The sequence below is a fragment of the Pagrus pagrus genome (genome assembly GCF_965226575.1).
Source record: "Pagrus pagrus genome assembly, chromosome: 21".
Taxonomy (NCBI): domain Eukaryota; kingdom Metazoa; phylum Chordata; class Actinopteri; order Spariformes; family Sparidae; genus Pagrus; species Pagrus pagrus.
This window is the reverse complement of record NC_140208.1, coordinates 24,997,341-25,006,778: the sequence shown is the minus strand read 5'-3', so window position 1 is coordinate 25,006,778 and position 9,438 is coordinate 24,997,341. Positions and strand designations below refer to the sequence as shown.

At 50.0% G+C, this 9,438-nt stretch overlaps 1 long non-coding RNA gene across 1 annotated transcript; it reads right to left on the bottom strand.

Moving 5' to 3' along the window:
* Window positions 1-430: 430 nt before the first annotated feature.
* LOC311250467 lies at window positions 431-8,123 on the bottom strand. The gene is made up of 3 exons (XR_014621289.1): window positions 7,286-8,123; window positions 1,394-1,530; window positions 431-726 (listed from the first exon to the last, which is right to left on the bottom strand). It is a non-coding gene; the product is annotated as an uncharacterized lncRNA (long non-coding RNA).
* Between the last annotated feature and the right edge of the window lie 1,315 nt (window positions 8,124-9,438).

Below are 9,438 nucleotides of genomic sequence, written 5' to 3'. Positions count from 1 at the left end.
TGAATGTCTGTGGAGTATACTGTGTGAACCTCTGTTCCTTTGGATAGTTTTTGTTGAGGTCAAAAGAAGACCAATCACCTTGGTAAGTTCCTCTGCAAAGTATCTGCAGTTACAGTCTGCAAATAATGTGTAAAAACAAAGTAAAAACTTAAATATCAAAAACAGTTTTAATACTCTGGCACGAGATGAGTCATCAGAGCACAATCGTGCATGGTTTTCCGCAAGAGTCTGTTTCTCAAACCATGCACAAGTGAGGAACACTGTGCTCCACCGATGTTCATAATGTGGCAACACGAGGGTGGCTACTACGTAATGTACTTAATACCGACAACGCCACCTTGGGTTAGGGCCCAAGGACCCGTACTAAAGGTAAACTACTCTATTATAAAAGGACACAGATTGGTTCATTCAGGGAGAGCAGGAGACGTGGTTCAATTATTTGATACAAAATTTTATTATTTATTAAATAGACATGGTTTGGCACTGTAAAAGAAAAGAAAAGAAAGAAAAGAGCCCAACTTAAAGGGGGGTACAGGCTGAGGCTTACCGGCTGGAAGAGGGGTTTATCAGGGGAGTGGCATCCAAAAGAAAAAGGAGAGCACCCCACTCATACAGCAAAAATGTGACGTGCAACAAAGAAAATCTTGAACAGGGATCACAGCACACAGCACACAAGGGATCACCACCACCCAGGGGAACCACCACCACCAACACCGGCCTTCAGCACTAGGGGAAGAGGAAAAACACAATTAGGAGGGCCCACAATTATGAAAAACCAAACTATTGCATAACATGTGCCAACAAAATATAAATGATAAATAGATAAATGAAGTGTTGAATTGAATTAATTGTAAATCAATCACACAACAGAAATCAAGAGTCTCTGGCCAGAGATCAACTTATAATAATTAAATCAATCTTAACACAAATAACAGGGGAGTTCAAACATTTCTTGGGAAATTCCCTCCCCAAACGAAAATACAAGAAACTCCCAAAGATAAACTTAATTAATTAAATTAATTACCCCAAAGAAAACCACCCAAACTACTAAGAAATTACCAAAAGGAATTCAACCATTCAACAGAAGATAAACAAATAAACATCACCAAACCTCAGCAGACTGCCTTTAAAACACTAAAAACACACACACACACACACATATAGCAGCACCACAGGTAGCAGCAGTATGTGGAGCCAGTAGCAGGAAGCAGGCTGATCGAAGGCGGCCGACCAAACCAAGCCGTCGGAGCAGCGACAGCAAAGCAGCGGCAGCAAAACACTGGCAGCAAAGCGGCAGCAGCAACAGTACAGTGACAGTTCAGTGGCGAAGCAGCAGTAGCAGCGTAGCAGCGTAGCAGTGGCCCAGTAGCAGTGATTGCGCAGCTGCGCTTACTTAGCTTAATTAGCGTTAGCATCCATAACTCCGGTTATCTGTCCGGGTGTATTGGCGTCCCATCCAAGGAGGGAGAGGTGCGAAGAAAACATGCCCAGCAGGGGAAGACAGCCACCATGCAGCCCACAACCAGCCGACTGTTAGAGGGAGAGGAGCGAAAAGGGAGCTTAGCACCTGGCTACAGCATGAATGACAGAAACACATTTTAACTCACCAATGCTCTAGTTGACAGCGGCGAACAACCGCAGATAATCGCCACAACCGCGGTGGAGACGCCAGATCTATTAAAAGGATCACCGTTGTAATTTACATAAAACGCAGACTAATGTACACAAAACAGCATAGCAACGTGCACCTACCTGTGCTCAGCTGCTATCGGCGAGTCCAACGACCCGGAAGTGGGCGGGCCGAAGAGGCAGGAAGCGAGAGGTCAGGAGGGAGGACATGGCCTACTTTTATCCCCTCTGTATGAGCCACTATTGGCTAATAAGCCAGAGGGGCGATGGTGCAGCAAAGCTAAGGGTGCAGTGATGCCTCATACCACTACAATCCATCCCCCCCATTTTCATCGTCGACCCGACGATGCGCTTAAAAGATCACCTCTCAGACCACGGTCTAAAGAAAGCAGACACAGCACTTGACTGAACGGCTGAAGGCCTCTCCTGAGCCACCTCATCGGCAGGCCTGGGCAAATGATGAAGGTTCGAATGTTGACCAGCTGTAGATCGGGTCGTCCGTCGCCAGACGGCTTCTTCTGAGGGAGAGACTCGTGATGGAGCGGGCTGAGATGGTAATGATACCGCTGAGCCAGAGGAAGGTGCTGATGGCGGTACCAGTTGCCGCGGGGCAATTGAAGGAGCGAATTGTGCCGGGGGCAAGGGTTCTGTCGAGGTGGTAGGCAAAGTCAACGCCGGTGCACATTGCCCCTCCCCAGCACCACAGTCAGCTGGAGGAAGAGGGGGTTCCCTTACCAAGGCCAACAAGTCTTCTTCGTCCGACAGTTCATCAGGCCTGACTGGCAGACTGGTGGCTGAACTGGTCGAAGGAGCAGAAGTGTCCAGGGCAGGCAACCCGGCCACAGCTTTAAGCAGAGTGCGATGCACTCGTTTGACCTTAGCGAGGTCCTCTGCTGGTGCCACTGTGTACACCGAACCATCTCCAGAGGGAGCTTTAACCACCTGATGTACCACCTGGTTCCACTTATCCTGAATCTTGTGTCGGCCTTTCCAACCAAATTCCCGCAACAACACTAATTGGCCTTCTGCCAAATGCTCTGACCGCACCGTCTGATCGTGGCGTTCTTTCCGGCGCTGGGCCGCGTCCTTCAGCCGGTCGCGGACACCATCGAAAGCCAGATGAAGCCGGGTCTGATGTTCCTGGACCCAGTCGTTAACCGAGCCACTAATGGGGTCCTTCACTCGCCCCAGCAAGAAATCGACTGGAAGTCTGGCCTCACGGCCAAACATGAGGAAAAAGGGCGATTCTCCTGTAGATTGGTGTGGGGTGGTGTTGTATGCGTACAACAACTGTGGCAAACAAGAGTGCCAGTCACGTTTTCGTGATGTTGGTAGAGTGCGCAGCAAGTCGTGCAGGGTGCGGTTAAAACGCTCGCACTGACCGTTACCCGCTGGGTGGTACGGTGTAGTACGGGATTTTTCAATGCCGTACAAACAACATAGCTGCCGGACGAGGGTGCTTTCAAAGTTTCGGCCCTGATCGGAATGCATCCGTACTGGGACGCCAAACTTTGAAAACCATTCAGTGACAAGGACATGAGCAACAGTAGAGGCCCGTTGGTCACGGGTAGGGATAGCAAGGGTGTATTTACTAAACACATCGGTGAGGACGAGGACGTTCTCCAACCCATTTTGGGTTGGCTCCAGCATGGTATAATCCATCGCCAAGATCTCATTTGGCTCCGAAGCCAACAGATGTCCCATAAAGCTACGGGCAGGTGGCCCACCATCCTTGGCCACTAGGCACCGTTCACAGGCCCGACACCAATCTCTCACGTCCTCAGACATCCCTGGCCAGTAACACCGTTGTCGCAGCAACTCCAAAGTCCTCTCGACACCTTGGTGGCCATGGTTTTGATGCACCTCCGTAAGAACCGTCTTCTGCAATGCAACAGGCAGGAGTACCTGCAGAACCGTTTCCCCCCCATCTGGGCGCAAGACTTTTCTATAAACAACTCCGGCCTGCTCAACCAGTCTGCCCCACTGCTTGAGCAGAACCAAAGAGCGCTGAGACAGTTGCTGGCGTTCTTCACGACCCGGATATTGCTTCCGCCGCCAAAAAGCCAACACTTCAAGGATCACTGGGTCGGCTTGCTGAAGTGCACCAATGTCAGCTGGCGGATACTGTGGCAAGGCCCAGACAGCCGACTGACACGCTGGAGGCCGTTGGGCCTGAAGGGCCTCTTTTAGAGGGTGTGGAAGTGGAGTACCAGACACTAATACCCCCAAGTCGGTGTCCATTGGTGGATGCAAACGGGACAACGCATCTGCGTTAGTGTTGTTCTTGCCAGGCCGATACCGAATTTCGAAGTCGAACGATGCCAACTGTGCTGCCCAACGCTGTCCCAAGGCTCCAAGTTTAGCTGAGGACAAATGGCTAAGAGGATTGTTATCCGTGAATACAACGCACTTGTGGCCCAACAAGTACTCACGGAATTTCTCCGTCATAGCCCATTTTAATGCCAAAAACTCCAGCTTCATGGAGCTGTAGTTGACTGGGTTACGCTCTGGTGGTCTCAGGCTTCGGCTGGCAAATGCTATGGGCCGCACTTTCCCTCCCTGCTCTTGTGCGAGTATAGCGCCCAGGCCTCCGTGACTTGCGTCGACCTCCAAGATGAAGGGAAGGGAGAAATCGGCGTACGCAAGCACGGGGGCGGTGGTAAGGTTAGATTTTAGGGCGTCGAAACTCTGCTGATGCTCTATCAACCACCTTTCTGAAACACGGGGTTCAGACCGCTTGGCCTTTGACCTCTCAAGCTCAGCAACAAGGCGATGGAGAGGGGCAGCCAGCTTGGCGAAACCCTCCACAAAGCGGCGATAATAACTTGCGAACCCGAGGAAGGATCGCAGCTCCAAGATAGTGGTCGGGGGCTGCCAGCTGGCTACCACCTCCACTTTGCCGGGGTCAGTTGAAACGCCCTGGGCTGAGATGACATGCCCCAAATAATGCACTTCTTGCTGAAAAAAGGAGCATTTAGACAATTTGGCCTTCAAACCCTCTCGCTGTAGCCGCTGCAAAACCACTTCCAGTCTTTCCAGATGTTGTTGGAAGGTGGACGAGAAGACCACAATGTCGTCGAGGTATAACAGCAGAGTCCGACATTGCTGGTCCCCGAAAATGCGCTGCATTAGCCGCTGGAACGTACTAGGTGCGTTACATAACCCGAATGGCATTCTGTTCCACTCGAAAAGGCCGAAAGGAGTGCAGAATGCCGTCTTGGGGCGGTCAACTTCGGCGACCGGAACCTGGTTGTACCCGCTGGCTAAATCCATGGTGGAAAACCAGCGGGCACCAGTAAGCGCGTCCAGCGACTCCTCGATACGAGGAAGCGGAAAAGCATCTTTCCTGGTCCGGCTATTGAGTTGTCTGTAGTCTACGCATAGGCGTAGGCTACCATCTTTCTTCTTGACCAAAACAATTGGCGAGGCGAATGGGCTGCAGCTCTCCCTGATAACCTGCGTCTCAAGCAACTGATTGATATGCTCCTTGACCACTTCATAGTCTGATGGTGGTATGCGCCGATAGCGCTGGCGAATTGGTGCGTCATCCAAAAGGGGAATTTCATGGGAAATTAGACTAGTACAGCCTAAATCACCCTCATAGGATGAAAAGATGGAAGCATATTTCCAGAGAAGAAGACGCGCCTCATTCTGTTCGTCAATGGGCAAGGCGGACAGATCCACCGCACCTATTTGGTCCTGAAGCGTCGGAGTCGCGGCTTGTGATGCCACTGTGGCCAAGTAAGACGGGACCTCCTTCACCCCAGAGGGCAGACTCACTACATGAACCTCACTCAAAGCACCGACGACTGTTCGTGGGTACAGCAGCACATCAGAGGATCCCACGTTGACGACTGGGATGTAGGCGGTGCCACCCTCGACTCTAACCAGTGCTGGAGAGGCCAGCAGTCCGGCAGGGAGGCCCTTCTCCAAAGGCTCAAAGAGTACAGTAGTCCCAGAATACTGGGCTGAACATGTGGCTGAAACGATTTGCATTGTGCCACCAGAAATCCGACAAGCCTTCTTGCCAAGAACTTTGACTCTGCCGGTGACCTTGAGAGGGGGATCCAAGTAGGTTCGGTGGCATTTCTGCAGCGCCTGCACCACCGATTGTGGTGCCCCTATGACCGTGGGCAAATCAAACAAGGCTTTGCCATGTTGCCCAAAAAGCGTGCTGTAACACCTGCGTAGGATGTTCATCCCCAAAATGCCAGGGGAGTAAGGTGATCCACCCACCGGGGGGTCCTTGACCACCAGTAACCCACACCCTGGCAACGATCTATCGCAGAGTGTGACTTCAAGCTCCAAGTACCCGAGATATGGGATGGGCAAGCCATTGGCGGCTTGAAGTTGCAGCCACTGGCAAGGTTGGAGCTTCCCCTGCACTCCAGCCTGAAAGTGCTGTCGGAAGAAGCTTTCCGAAATAGTGGAAACCATTGATCCTGTGTCCACTAAACAAGGAATTTTCACTCCCCCCATGACTACGTCCACGTGCGGACAAGCAGAAATTAGCTTAGCTCCCCTCTCAGTGCCTGAAATGTCTGATGAGCCGGTGGTTGCCCCCCCCGAACTTTGGCTCCACAGTTCGGTGGGTGCTAGTTTCCCAGATGCTGTGCGGGGCCTTGCTGCCTACTCGGCCGGGAAGGAGCAGGCGCAAGGGACCGGGGATGAGGAGGGCCACGCGGCCCCCCGCACTCCCTGGCAAAATGGCCAGGTTGATGACACTGCCTGCAGATCAATGGACCATAGGGAGGAGGGTGATTACGCTGAGAGTTATTCTGCAGCTGAGAAAGAGATTCGGTGAGTCTGTTTAACTGCTCCTGTTGAAGCTTCAACATCTCCTTCACTTCCAGCAATTCAGAAGTTGAACTTGAGCTAACCGCTGGGGGAACACCCTGAACACCGTACTGCAAACCCATGACTGAGGGGACTGAGTGGCTACGGCCGCGCGCACCCCCTGGTAGCCCCTCCCGCTCCCACCTGATGGCCTCTGCCCTTACCTCCAGGAGGGAGGCTGCAGGCTGTCTGCGCACTAACTGTTTTAGCTCTCGTCGGAGCAATGGGAGGTACAGAACTAGGACCAGGCAAAACTTCCGCCTGCTCCCTCTGTAACCTCTCATTGTCCGCCCTCAACTGAGCTACTAGGTCCCTCAACTCCTGCATCTCTCCCTCCATGTTTTCTGCTGCTGAGATTTAAACTACGGACACCAATATTATACTTACAAAGAAGAGACTCACTGCTGCTTCGCCTTTAACTCACACACTCGCTCACACCATACACTCTGCTCATCCAACTGAAATCAAGGGAATGAAAAAAACTAAATATATATATACCTAGATAAGGAACACACGTCTCCGCCTCAAGTGAATTGATCCTGCCGACAACGCCAAGTGTGGCAACACGAGGGTGGCTACTACGTAATGTACTTAATACCGACAACGCCACCTTGGGTTAGGGCCCAAGGACCCGTACTAAAGGTAAACTACTCTATTATAAAAGGACACAGATTGGTTCATTCAGGGAGAGCAGGAGACGTGGTTCAATTATTTGATACAAAATTTTATTATTTATTAAATAGACATGGTTTGGCACTGTAAAAGAAAAGAAAAGAAAGAAAAGAGCCCAACTTAAAGGGGGGTACAGGCTGAGGCTTACCGGCTGGAAGAGGGGTTTATCAGGGGAGTGGCATCCAAAAGAAAAAGGAGAGCACCCCACTCATACAGCAAAAATGTGACGTGCAACAAAGAAAATCTTGAACAGGGATCACAGCACACAGCACACAAGGGATCACCACCACCCAGGGGAACCACCACCACCAACACCGGCCTTCAGCACTAGGGGAAGAGGAAAAACACAATTAGGAGGGCCCACAATTATGAAAAACCAAACTATTGCATAACATGTGCCAACAAAATATAAATGATAAATAGATAAATGAAGTGTTGAATTGAATTAATTGTAAATCAATCACACAACAGAAATCAAGAGTCTCTGGCCAGAGATCAACTTATAATAATTAAATCAATCTTAACACAAATAACAGGGGAGTTCAAACATTTCTTGGGAAATTCCCTCCCCAAACGAAAATACAAGAAACTCCCAAAGATAAACTTAATTAAATTAATTACCCCAAAGAAAACCACCCAAACTACTAAGAAATTACCAAAAGGAATTCAACCATTAAACAGAAGATAAACAAATAAACATCACCAAACCTCAGCAGACTGCCTTTAAAACACTAAAACACACACACACACACACACACACATATAGCAGCACCACAGGTAGCAGCAGTATGTGGAGCCACTAGCAGGAAGCAGGCTGATCGAAGGCGGCCGACCAAACCAAGCCGTCGGAGCAGCGACAGCAAAGCAGCGGCAGCAAAACACTGGCAGCAAAGCGGCAGCAGCAACAGTACAGTGACAGTTCAGTGGCGAAGCAGCAGTAGCAGCGTAGCAGCGTAGCAGTGGCCCAGTAGCAGTGATTGCGCAGCTGCGCTTACTTAGCTTAATTAGCGTTAGCATCCATAACTCCGGTTATCTGTCCGGGTGTATTGGCGTCCCATCCAAGGAGGGAGAGGTGCGAAGAAAACATGCCCAGCAGGGGAAGACAGCCACCATGCAGCCCACAACCAGCCGACTGTTAGAGGGAGAGGAGCGAAAAGGGAGCTTAGCACCTGGCTACAGCATGAATGACAGAAACACATTTTAACTCACCAATGCTCTAGTTGACAGCGGCGAACAACCGCAGATAATCGCCACAACCGCGGTGGAGACGCCAGATCTATTAAAAGGATCACCGTTGTAATTTACATAAAACGCAGACTAATGTACACAAAACAGCATAGCAACGTGCACCTACCTGTGCTCAGCTGCTATCGGCGAGTCCAACGACCCGGAAGTGGGCGGGCCGAAGAGGCAGGAAGCGAGAGGTCAGGAGGGAGGACACGGCCTACTTTTATCCCCTCTGTATGAGCCACTATTGGCTAATAAGCCAGAGGGGCGATGGTGCAGCAAAGCTAAGGGTGCAGTGATGCCTCATACCACTACAATCAGAACCTTCTGAATAACCTTGAATGTGTACCTCAATCCCTTTGGATAGTTATGTTGAGAGCAAAAATAAGTCCCATCAACATGGCAATGGTGCTCCTTCAGATCAGACAGGATAACTGTTGCCTTGAGGACCACTCAAATGTCAATGATGTCTTCTTCATTCACCATCACATCACCAACTTCCACCCCTGTGAAAATCTGTCCTCATTGTCTACAGCCTAGGCAAGATTTCAAAGAAATCAAATACACATTTTACATCTTTACTTGTTCTAGCAGTTATGTATTGTACATATGGTGACATTTACAAGGGGAGCTAGAAAGTGTAGGATTTCCAAGTCAATACAGTGACCAGTTTGGTGTGGTGTTTACTCTGTTCTTTCAGTGTGTTCTGTGGGGTCCTTGCACTTTCACCAATGTAGGGTTCCTTACAGCTGGTGCATCTACCACAATTCTCTCATCACAGTTAACATCCCTAGTCATACACCCCAAAGAATGTGGATGACATCAAATGCCAATGCTGTGGGGAACACTACAGTGAGGAAATGACAAAGACTCTGGAGAAGACACTGGTAAACCAGACATCATCAGGTGTGAAGAAGTCAAAGTCATCGACCAGCAGTCAGTGGGCCACAGGATGATGACTCACATCCAACACCAAATGCCATATTTGAACTGAGACATGGTTACCATTTCAAACACATATTACCACTTATAATCACCTGACTATGTACCATAGACCAAAGTGAGTTCTACTTG